The 13,063-nt window shown below is 37.9% G+C and overlaps 1 long non-coding RNA gene across 13 annotated transcripts in view; it reads right to left on the reverse strand.

The window, feature by feature from the left end:
• Positions 1 to 13,063, reverse strand: part of LOC135299138 (uncharacterized) — a 90,957-nt gene that overhangs the window by 28,328 nt on the left and 49,566 nt on the right. For 5 of the 13 annotated variants that reach the window (XR_010361185.1, XR_010361183.1, XR_010361190.1 and 2 more), the window contains 2 exons: positions 8,381 to 8,509; positions 6,331 to 6,883 (listed from right to left, as the gene is read on the reverse strand). This is a non-coding gene — a long non-coding RNA (uncharacterized LOC135299138). Of the gene's footprint in view, positions 1 to 6,330; positions 6,884 to 8,380; positions 8,510 to 9,356; positions 9,611 to 13,063 lie in introns of all 13 variants that reach the window. The other 8 variants (XR_010361193.1, XR_010361184.1, XR_010361191.1 and 5 more) reach the window with 4 other exon arrangements.

A 13,063-nucleotide genomic window follows, 5' to 3' on the forward strand; every position in this document is an offset into this window, starting at 1 on the left:
ATGCAATACCCCAAAATGATCTTTATAAAACATAAGGGAAACAGAAGTGTGTGACTTTGAATAAAGTATATTCTCATGTATTTAAAGTATTACAGAGCTTGCCTTTCAAAGAGTAATTTACAGAAAACATATTGAAGTCTTTGTTTAAAAGCAAGGTGACACAAAATATGCATGCATTTAGTGTAAATAAGGCTTTTTGATTTTTCTTCACTAGAAAAGGAGATTGCTTCCTGAAAGCACAGTGGAGGCAAAAAATATGCCATCACAACAATTTAAACTGTATTCTTTACAAGCACTGCAGCTCTAAAAGATCATTTTGCTTTTTTGTAATACTTTCCTCATTAGCTTTTATATGCTGACTCTCTAGCACATTCAAAAAACATAGAAAAAATATATGTGGAGCCTTGAGTTGATTTTAAAATCAGTAGAGGCCTTTGGCATCAGTGAAGATGAAAAGTCTGAGAAAGAGCCAAGCCTTTATCTTCAATTCAACACTCAAAAATTCTTAAAAATGTTACTTTTGGTCAGTGCTGACACACTCTGGGCAGCGAGACAGCATCACTTGAAGAACCACTGCTGCCATTGTGTCCTGCACACCAGAGAGGGAGGAGCTGGACAGAATATAGACAGCAGCAACCAGTGTTTGGGAGCTGGTTATACCAAAAACCTGAAACACATCAATATATTAAATTCTCTCCAAAAATACATATTCTACTTGTGTTTTAATAGCTCTCCATAAGACTTACTCTTTATAAAAAATGAGTTTTCTTCTTAGAGCACTGCATCCAAACAGGAGTTCAATTTTCATAGAATCCAAGTTGAAGTGTAGGGAATGCAGCTCTCCCAGAATAATCAATATTCAGTCACCAGGAATCTTAGCTTTACATTGGGCTGAATGCAATATGAGCTGGGCAAAAAGTGCACAACTCACAAGTTTGCAATAATATATGTGTAGGTCACAGAATAGTTCAGAACAGACTTCATAAACCTGAGCATATTTAATAAAAGTAATACTGCTTTGATGAAAGTGTTTTAGGTGTATTAGAAAGCATTTTTTGCTTAGAAGGTGATGTTTTTAAGATTTTTCTTCATGCTCTGTATTACACTAAAATTAACATATACATCTTTTAAATATTTTTCCACATTTGTAAGGGCATAGAAGCACTTTCCTGCTTCAGCTTACTGCAAAAACTTTCTTCACAAAGGCAGCTGAAATCCTCAGTAAATTAATTTGCAGCATTTCAGATACAGAATCCAACCTCAAACATCCAGTCCAATGCATAGAGTCACAAGGATTGTTCTTTTACTCCAATCTCCAGCAACAATCTTCAGTTTTCTATACTGAAATGTACACAAACTCCAGACTGTGTTCCTATGTGCTCAGCAGGAGCTCAGTCTTCAGCAGTGGGGAAAATAGAAGCAGCAGCCTAACTAGCATTCAAAGTGATGACAAGATTTTCTGCATAATTACACTGGTGCCAATCTCCACTATACTCAGAATTAACATTCCCTGCAGGGGAGGGAGGGTGCAACTTCAGTGAAAAATTAACAGGATTTACAACAACTGCATTACACAATATATTGCTTCCTATGAAGAAGACACACACAATCTTTGGCAGGGAAGGGGGAGCAGGGGCAGAAGCCTTTCCAATTTTTGTCATCATACTTTTCTTCCCGCAATATTTTACTTGGATTTCTTGTCCATGACAATTGACTAAAAGTTACATTTTATTTCTAAAATCACTAATACAGCAGAAAAATTATGCTGTAGTTATCAACAGTATAATTACTACATATATTTATAATTCAAAATACTTTTTCTGGCACGAGGATAATAAAATTATTTTCATGTTCCCCACACTGGATGGAAGCAGGCTTATTTACACAAATGAATATATGTATCATTTGTTATACAAGAATTTACAAATATTCCCTTAAACAGTATTGCATTGTTATTTTTCTGTAAAGGTAAAGCCAAGTAGATGATATAAATACAAGACAGTTTCTGCTAATGAAGACTAGAAGAAGCCTCCTAGATCATGAACACAATTTCTCTGCTGTGAAAGTCAATTATCATAAATTCTCTAGATTTATGAGGTCTCTTGTGGATAAAGAAGTTGAGACTTCTTTTTCTCCCACTCCCATCATGGTATGCACAAAAATAATTTCCTCTTGCAACTAGATGGTATCCTAAATAATAGCCCTGTTCCATTGTCTCCTTACACAAAGTTGTCTTAATTGTTCACTTCCTTCTCTCTTTTCCTTTTGTTTAACCCTTCTGCATATTAACAAAGAGCAATGGCACGCCTAGATAGGCTCAATTTTGCTAAAATACACAAAATACAAAGGGCTCCTAAGATGCCTTTAGAAATGGTGGATGAAAACTATCTTTGACTGCAATTTCTAGACTGTACACCTTACTGCAAAGTCTTACCTTTTTCCTCTGGCATTAGTATTTCAATGTCTTATAGCTGTATTTTATATTGTTAAATTGTTAATATAATCCTTTTTCTAAACACCAGTGATCTACAAACCTAACAGCCCTTCTGGAGACCAACAGCCTTGTGTTCTGCAACCTATCCCATTTTTCAGCTCAGGTCATCTATAAAGAAAGGCAAGACTCAAAGGCACTACAAGACTAGTGTAGCAGAAGAGACACCTTAACAGACCTCCTTAGTCTTCATATCTCTCTGCATTAACTGATCTAGAGAAACTATCACACATGCGCAGCCTAGGGTGCAAGAGGTTAGAGAGCAGCACTGCAGAAAGAGATCTGGGGGTCCCAGTCAATGGCAAGTTTAATAGGATTTACAAGGGCCCTCCCAGCCATGAGAGCCAACCCTGTCCTGGGGTGCATCAGGTCAGATTGCCAGCTGGGCAAGGGAGGGGATTGCTCTGCTCTGGGGCAGCCTCACCTCGAGTGCGGGGGGCAGTTTTGGGTGCTACAATATAAAGATACCAAGCTGTTAGAGAGTCAAGAGGAGGGTAACAAAGGTGATGAAGGGCCTCAAGGGGAAGCCATATGAGAAGCATCTGACATAACTTGATCTGTTCAGCCTGGAGAAGAGGGGAGACATTGCAGTTACAATTTTGTCACAAACAGAAGACAGAGGGACAGGCACTGATCTTTTCTCTGTGGTGACCAGTGACAGAACTCAAGGGAATGGCCTGAAGCTGTGTCAGGGCAGGTTTAGGTCAGATATTAGGACAAGGTTTTTCACCCAGAGGGTGGCTGGGCAGTGGAACAAGCTCCCCAGAGGAGTGATTACAGCACCAAGCCTGACAGATTTTAAGGAGCATTTGGACACCCCTTAAGGCTCTCAGGTACGTGGTGCAACTATTGGGACTGTCCTGTGCAGGGTCAGGAGTGGGATTCTAATGATCTTTGGGTGGCTTGATGACCATAGGTCACTTCCAGCTCAGGCTATTCTGTGATTCACATTTGTCAAAAATTAGACTGAAGCATGAAACATTTCCCAATGCTACTGATTTTTAATTAGCAATCCAAGACCAAACTTTTTTTTTCCTTGTGACTCTTCTAAATCCCTGGGGCAAAGTCTATTATCCCAAATGGATTTTTCACAGTAATGCTAAATTGAGCATCCCAAATTTGTAGTACACTAATTTAGCTCAATTTGATAAGTGTTTTCAATCAGTAAGCCTCAAAGTGCTTGAAGGAGAAGCACAGGGCTACCCAACATGAGTTTAACTCTGTAGGATTCAGATTTGAGAACAATTCATGAACTGAATTTCTCCTGTGAAGGTTATTGCTCTCATGTGAGAAATGGCATCACTAATAGAGTGAAGGAAACATGAAAGCTAGTCCAGACCAAACTACAAAACTACAGTCTGGAACACTGGGGACAAGAGAGTTCCCAGCAGAAAGTCCAGAAATTCATCTCTCACACCTCTAATTTCTTTTATCGTCTGGTGGGAGTGAAAGTTAAAAGAAAATGTGGAATGGAGGTATTGTTAATGAATTAGTCACACTACTTACTGAAGCTGTCTGGAGCTGAGTACATTTTATCTGAAATATTTTGAACCAGATCAAAAAGCTACATACTCTTTCTCACTGCAAAGTTAAAATAAGCAAGTTGATCAGGGATCAAACTAGACAGTTCCAAAGGTCCTTTCCAGCCTACACCAAACATGATTTATAATGCTGAATAAAAAAACAACCAACCACCTAACACTCAAAACAGTAAAACACTCAAGAATCATTTCTGTCCAAAGCAAATGCAGTTCCAAGTCACAAAGGAAGCTCTTGCACTCTAAGTGTCACACAATCAACTAACCTTGCTACCACCTGGTGTTTTCTAAGGTGACCCAGTGTTCCCGAAGTGTACTTTGAATGTTACAGGCGCTATCCTCATAAACCCCTTAGATGTCTCACCTTCCAAAGCTGATCCAGATCCACCTTTTATGAGATACATTTTACTATTTACTTGCTCTGACAGTGTTATTAAAAAAACCCAGCATAATGTTACATCACAGATTTTGCTTCAAATTCTTTCTAAAACTTGGTCTGAACTAAATTATATAATCTTCAAGAGAGTTTCAGCTTGTGCTCTGAAAATAATAGGTGCACAGAACATTAGGGAAGGCTTGAACCAGGGAAGAATCATACTGCCAGGCCTTAGGGCTGGCTCCTGTAAGTAATTCATTATCTCAGGTGCCTCTAAGAGCTCTTTCTTCACAGTGATGGTCAGGTTTGGTACACAATGAAGTATCTCTTGCTGAAGAGGAGATTTTGAGCAACTTGTCTTAAAGACATACAAAACCCACACCTAGGCATCCACAGACTTACATGGTGCTCCCTCCCCAACTAAAATAAAAATTAATATTTTTCCTCTCTATTTCATTGTAGGTGAAACTTTTCTCCCTATAGTCATCTCTGCAGAATAACAAATTCTTCTCTGAAGGCTCATGCTCATTTGAGACATTTGAGCCTTCACTACCTATCAGAATATACAAACATAGCAAAAAACCATCATAGTTCATCTGATAGCTACCCTGAATATTCCTCTTTTATACTCCTTTAAAACACTTTACTTGCTGTTAGTATAAGGACAAAGAGCAGTGCTGTGCAACACACTTGGTTCCTTTCACTTGTGTTCAAAGTTATTCTCAGTAAAAGAAGTCTACTCCACAATTATTCAGTGATGGCAGCATTCTGAACTTCCTTTACTCTCCTCCCCAAAAATGCATGTACAGAACAGTACATAACAAAGATCGATATTTATGCACAGAACACTGAAATGCAGGAGGGGTTTTTGTTTTTAAGATGACACTATATCACTTTCAGAAGTGGCGAGAAAGCAATTTTCCAAGTCTTTGACTCGCTTTATCAGGAAGGATACCGAGTCTGGGGCCAGGGAGTTACTCAAAAGCAGTGAAGAACTGAGGGATGGGCAACTGTGAAAGCCCTTGAATTCTGAGGACAGCTGTGTCAGCCAACCTGCAACACAGGCTTGTCGGTATTCATTATGCAGTTCCCACAGCAGAAAGGAGCTTAAATGCTCATTAAACCTGGAACTCTTCCAGACACTAAAGCAGTATGCTGACTTGTCTAGCCTTTCAGATATGCCAGCAGTGTACCACCCTCCATTTTTTATGAGTGTATCACCTCTTCACTGAAAAGTCCCACATCTAGGCCACTTCCTTAACTTTTAAAAAAATAAATAACATCTGTTATCTTATTACTACTCATGGTTACTCACACAAATATATGTGGCACGAGAACTAAAAAATCTTTATGAAAGCACCGCTTGATCATTTAAACACAGATGTTCTCCAATGACAGTTCTTCATTCTAACTGATCTTATGATACTAGCTTGCAATAATTTCCAGCAGCTAAATTGCTAAGGAAGACAGGTAAAATTCATTCAGTACTTTCTCAATATTCCTTAGTCATATAAGCAATTGGTGTTTTACCCTACTCACCCAGCATGACAGTAAATGAAAGGAGATTGCAGTCAGATTCTCCAATCTGCTCCTGCCGCGTTGCATCAATACACTGTGACTTACCCTCAGCAGAGTGCCAAGTCACGCTCCAGTTCTAAATAACATTGCCCCCCCCTCAGTTTAGAGGTTACTTTTTCCTGAATGAATCCCTCCACTCTATAATAAAAAACAATGCCTTCTATTTCATCTTATCAGGGCTTATTTTCTTAGAACTTCACAACAAAATCCACCAACTGTAATCTGCCTTCCTATGTTTTATGTGATTTTTGATGGTAAACATTTACAAATAGAGAGGCAAGTAAACCCAAAAAGCAGACACAAGAGGAGGTTTCCTAAATCAGAATTTGGCTGATGAATTCACTTACCAAATTATAGGACACATAAGAACTCAGCTACTTAATCTGAGTTATTAGTTTACAGATGTGGTAAAGGGTCACAAAGCTCAAAGTGAAGCCTAAAACAAGAGAGAAATATACAGTGGGGAGAAATATCTGCAGCAGAATGCAGACAGTGAAATAAAATGAAAATCATTACCTACATAGCTCCTTTAAATCACAGGCACCATCTTACAACCAAAACAACCTTCAACAAATATAAACTACCATGCCTATTTTCTCCTAAAGTAGGCACAAAACTATGATGGACTTTGTTTTCTTCACTCAGGTAAACAGAACTTAAAAATAATAGTCCCAATACCCCACTCTCCTCCCCACCCCTTTAATGTATTTCAGCAAACAGAACCACCTGGCAGTCAGCTAAGGTAATTATTCCTGCTGCCACCTGCTTTGCATTGCAATAGCTTCACCTGTTCCTTTTCACCTCCCCTGGAACACTTGGAGATGTCCTGAACCAGGCCTGCAAATTAACACTGCCCAGGTCTTTGCCGTGCTCTTGAATTGGCACAATTACATTCTGAGTCTGTAAAAGAAAACACAGTTATTTGCAAGTGACAAACCCAAGTTCAGACTGTATATGAACAGCATTCATTTCTTGGGTAAGGATTTTTGACAAATTAAAGTGCAGCCGTATGATAAAGCACAGGTATAAAATTCAGACACCTTTGGTTTGGTTTTTTTATTGCCATAGTTTCATTGCACTCACAACCAAACATGACATTTAGAGAGTCTGCAGGATAATGTCACAAACCAGTACTTTGAATTGAGGGAATGGTATTGATAATTGAGCCCCCATTAGTTCTGGCCATGTTCTCAGTCTAGAGTACACCTACACAGCAGGATGTGAGCTAGAAAGAGCAGCTTCACTAAGTCAAGTAAATATTTGATATGAAACTGAAGATTCCTTCCCCACCAACTAATCTTGAACTCACAGAAATATCCATACATATCTGCCAACAGATTCAAAGTAATCTTACAGCTTTTTAAAAAACAGATGCCTACTTTGAAATCAAAGGTGTGAGGAACATTAATGGGATTGGGTTGGCAGCATATACAATTAGATAGGGAATTCTAAAGACTCAGAACTGAAAAATGCAGATTGGATAACTAAAATAGATTTCTCTAAGTTCACTTTTTTATTCAGTATATTAGCATTATAAAGCACTGAAAATATTATAATATTATATTAAACAGAACTGATAGGCAAGTGAAATAGAAATTAATTTCTATATATTTGTATTTATATATCAAACTACAGTGGTCTGTTAGACGTTTGTCTCTGGTATTTGCTGTTTTCTTCCCTACATTAGTTTTGCCTACATTATTTACCCTTTTACATCTCTTTTATAACTGCATAACAAGTTTTACTTGGGCTGGTTGCTTTATTCATAAAAATGGTGTTCTTCTGTGCAAACAAACACCAAATTAAAGAGATTACACAGTGTCCATTCAGGTGGGTTAGTGACATGAAATGTGTCATTGTACCATATTGGAAGCCTTTATAGAAAAGAGTCCTCATTATGAACTGGTATAAAAAGACACAGAGGTTAAGGAGAAGCAGATTAATGGGGCTTCATTTCTCTGTGTGAAGTGGAGATAGATCCATGCCAAGCTGCCCTATGTCCTGCTGTAAATTTCTCCTGCAAGAATCACAGAGGTGCAACGCAAGCTTGTTTGAGAGTTAGCATCATAAAATTTTCTCAAGCTACAAGAACTTGAAAAGCAAATTAATTCCAGCAATTGTATATCAGACAATTCTCCTCCCAGATACCTCCCATTCATCTCCTCAATACCCAGTATCTTCTGTTGTACGGTAGTTTTAACATGCCACTAATCAAAATTTATAAACGTGTTTATGTAATGCATGAGTTCAATTCCTGTAAGCTCTTTTATCCATGACTAGCTGATGTACTTTTTTTTTCATTTTATGACCAGCAACACATTTGCCAGCATTTTCTTAATCACGAGTTATTTTGCATATGCTAATATGCTTTTACAACAATAAATGGAAATACCATACCTGGTAACTGGATCCCTTTTCACACTTTGGAATAAGCACCTTGCCTTTCCCAACGGCACTGCAGAGCAAGGCACTGACAAGTTGAGCATTTTGAGATCAGAAGTTGCATCAGTGGATAGAGTCTCCTGGCTGCCAAAGAGTCAGAACAAAGGCAGAAAATAGCTTCTCAGATATATGGTTTCTCTTCATACAGCAACAGTTTTGCCAGTGGCAAAATAACTTCCTACAACCATGCCTAGATCATCTGCAGACAACCCCTTTATTTGAGCAATTCATGCAGAGGGAATGGGCAATTTTTAGGAAGAGGAAAATTGTAACCAATTGTTATGATGCTTTGGGGACTATTCCTCAGGAATAATAGGTCACAGAATGTAGCTAGAGACAGTGATGAGTTTCAGATATCTCTATAGCAACTACATTTATTTTTTTTTAAAAAGAGAAGTAAAACGTTTCTGCATCATAAATAGCAGTGTCTCTCTTGTGCAGTTAGGATTTTTGTGTTGACTGCTGCATGCCCATCTCTGCTGCTTCTTTAAAAGGAGTGCTTGCATCTTCTGCCTACAAAGAAAAAGTGTCTGGCTACAGAGGTAAATTAAGTTTTTGCACTGGTCTCCATACATTAGTAATGTTTCTGCTAGGTGTAAAGAAACAGTACAATTTAAGTATAATTTATAAAACATGACTGGTTTATGAATTAGAAAAGAGACTTTTTCTAAAAAAATTATAGCAGAATATAGTGAATAGCAGACATCTGCATAAATACAACAGCATTTAAGTGAACCAAACCCCAATTCTCTTCTTTCCCCAGCTGACTGAATTTCTTTTCTCACCTAAAATATAATGTGTTAGAACCAAACCTTCACAGAGGAAACTTACAGGAAATTGCATTTATGCTATAAAAAAATACTATTAATAATAAGCAGCTTTCCTAGCTCCATATTAGTGTAGACAGGATGTTTCCAGAGACCAGCCTCACCTAAAGAGCACCTTGTCAAGCAGTGACTTTAGAACCTGCAAGTACAGAAGTTGTAAAGTGCAAGCTGAGCTGGTGGCTGAATTGCCAGGGAAGCGCCACGTCGCTGTGAAGCAGGAGCCAGCGCACAGAGCAGCGCTCGTGGCAGATCAATACACTCCACCGATCTAAGGTCACAAACTGTCTTCCCTTCGTGGCAACTCCTACTAGGAATCTTCAATCAGAAACTGAAAAAGGAACTGCAACTGTAGTTAAATCTAGGAGGGGGAAACAAAGATTTCAGTCACAGGAGATTTAGGAGCAGCTGTTCAAAGCAGGCTGTATAGCTGAGCACTTGTGGTTTACAGAGGAAAAGGGCCGCTTTAAGAAAAGCCAACGTGCTTTTAAAGAAGGCTGGATTGTACAGTTATGCCTACTGCACACCGCGGAGGAGATTCAGCTCTCCCACACAGGCTTGCTAAACTCTGTAGCTGAACTGACTCAAACTAGAGATTACTGCCATGGGCAGCAAGTAACTTGATGGGTCTGATTCAGTTTTCTGATTTTGGAATACAGAGATGTTTTCAAAACTCTCCTTGATGAGGGAATTCGCATTCATATACACACACCAACCACTCTTTGGAGTTTTTTTGTGGTTTGGCTTTTGTTGGTTGGGGTTTTTTTTCATTCACACATTCATTTTTAAAATACATATCCACCTGTAAGCTTTGGATTCAGCTACTTTTATCATCCCTGAGTACTGTAACACTTCACTGCAACAAACAAGGAAGCATTTGATACAGGACAGATGATCTATTTAAAGAAGTGCTCACTAGTAAAAACATTGTTTTAGAAATTACTAAAAAAATATTTCTAACATTTCCAGCATATATAATAACTTTGTTCTAAAGAAACAAAAAAAACTTTTGTTAGAATATTTCACTACAGAAACATACAATAACTTAAGAACAGATGGGCATACCCAGAGTATTACAGAAGTTCAGGTCCAGCTTGAAAAGTATCTGCATTGGCTGAGAGTTCATCAGAGCCTCATAACTTATTTATTACACCTCTGTGAGTTTTGAAGTCTATTCTGATATTAGATAGCTAAAATAGGTCCATAAGCCCCTAGACTAAAAGGAATTTTTGCTTCTAATGGCCATTCTGCCCTGGAAAGAGCTGGAATAAAAAGCACAAGTAGATCTGTCATCACTGCCTTGTATGGCTCTACAAGGTTTTGGAATTATAGATGCATCTGAATAAACCTGAATAAATTACTTTGTAATTAAACTAGATAACTTTTCAATCTATTTTTTAAACAACTTGTAGATCACATTTTGAAGCAAGCAAAGTAAAATGGTAACTGTTGAACAAGTAAATTCAATCTGATAAATTTTCAGAAATCAGTGAACAACTTAAGTTCTGGAAAAACTTTTTAAATTTAAAAAAAGTTTAAATATTTTGTCACCTTTCAATATGATCCTAAACAGCAGCATATTTTTAATATATTCTCAGAGCTGTACAAAATACAGAAGGAATGCAGACAGCATTTTCAAACCAAACAAAATAAAAAGAACCCAGGGATTAAAAATCTGCATTCAGACAAGTATTTTTTAATTTTCCAATAAAGACTCAAGAAATTTGATTTGAAGGATGAGCATTCTTATTTCTTTTAATCTCTGCTACTTTTAGTAGGCTGAGCCTCCCTTATGAGGGTTTTTCCTTTGGGTTGAAGTTTTTTCCTAGGTTTTTTGTTAATTTCTGGTTCATTTGTTTGTTTCTATACACTTCCATACATAATATGTTGCTTCACAGCACATTTCTGTTCAGCAAGACAGATTGTTTGTGATGGGTAATCTATACCACTGTCTTAAACCATTCCAAATGCTGTTTTCAGACCTCAGATTGATGTTTCCACAGTTACTTTAATTCAATAATTATCAGTGGAATTCCTTTTTACCATTATTTCTTATGTGGCCCCTAAAGCAGTAACGATTAGAAAGCTGTAAAAGGAAAAAAAATATTTTAAAAACTTAAATACTGGAAGATGTAAGCTGATGAACACTGACAATAACCAGGAGACCCAGAACCAAGAGAACTGGATTTTTCCTAGGAGCATGATAACAGAGTAACAAAAATAACCAATTAGTCTGCTAAAGGCACTCCAATTTTTCTTCTCTTTATTCCAAAAGAGTATGTGTTTATAGAAGGAAGTTACTTCCAGCACTTACTCCCTTTCACAGCTAGTATTCCTATCCCAGGCATTCTCTTCAGATTGCTTTCCTCAAGTACTCCGGGCATTAAAATATTATAGAGCAACAGAAGTCCTCTTCATGAGAAAAATTATGCTCAGGAAACCAAATTTATATTTTTATCATATAATAACTTGTATACCCATCTAGTTATTTTTTGCAAAAGTTACTAGGAATCTGTTACTGCCAGCCTAGCTATTATTAAAAACAAACAAACCACTGTATTGCTAAAAGAAATATCATCACAATTCCTTCAAGAAAACCTTTTGCAACATGTAAAAAGCAATTAGCTGTATGTTTAATTACTATCTCAATCAGATTCATCTACCTAGTGTGTCTATTTTACTTAGCTTTGTATATCTTGCAGTTCAAGATCAGGAGTCCACTAAGCAAAGCAAAGGAAAAAACATTAATTTTTTGGTAGTTTGGTCCATCACCAGATATTAAGCCTATGATAGCTATCAGAAAGGTCATATGCGATAAGTTAATCAGTTTGTTTATCCAAGGAATTTAAGTAACAAAAAGATAATAAAATCAAATTCATTATGAAAATTTAATCATTGTCTTTGCCTCACCTTCTATCTCTAAAATGCAGGGAGAATAGGAAAAAATATTTTACTCCTTTAAATATTGGAAGTTTCTCAAAAATCACAACACTGACCCCACTTTAGCCATTTAATTTGTCAAACATCGGTTGTCTAGGCCATACCTAAAGCTTGTGCCCTCTTGGAGCTCCTGAGAACCAATATTCTTGTGTGGTGCCACTAGCCAGAACCCAACTTCCAGCTCCTCCAGGGCACTCTTACATATACACAGCTTTAGCTACTCCTAACTCTTCAGAGCTCTTTTCCATTTTTCCACCACCCATAGTGGTTTAACCACAGCCAGCAACCAAATGTAACAGGTAGAAAACTTGTGGGTTGAGATTAAGCCAGTTTAATAGGGAAAGTAAAAGCTGCACATACAAACAAAGCAAAACAGGGAATTCATTCACCACTTCCCATGGCAGGCAGCTGTTCAGCCATCTCCAGGAGAACAGGGCCCCATCACATGTGACAGGGATTTGGAAAGACAGTGCCATCACTCCAAATATTCCCCGCTTCCTCTTTCTCACACTTTATACATGTGCACGATGTCATTTGGTCTGGAATATCCCTTTGTTAGCTGGGGTCACCTGTCCTGGCTGTGCCTCCTCCCAGCCTCCCATGCACACCCAGTCTCCTCCCCAGCATGACAGGACAAAAAGCAGAAAAGGCCTTGGCTCTGTGCAGCCCCTGCTCAGCAATAACAAGAACATCTCTATAGTATCACCACTGTGCTCAGCACAAATCCAAACACAGCCCCATACCAGCCAATGGGAAGATGATTAACTTTACCCCAGCGAAAACCAGCACTCCATCTCAAAAATTAGTCACATACCATATCTTTTCCTCTGCTCATTTGAGCTCCATAAGTTGATGTTACTGACTGATTGATTTA

The sequence above is a fragment of the Passer domesticus genome, chromosome 4 (genome assembly GCF_036417665.1).
Source record: "Passer domesticus isolate bPasDom1 chromosome 4, bPasDom1.hap1, whole genome shotgun sequence".
In the NCBI taxonomy this organism is placed as follows: Eukaryota; Metazoa; Chordata; class Aves; order Passeriformes; family Passeridae; genus Passer; species Passer domesticus.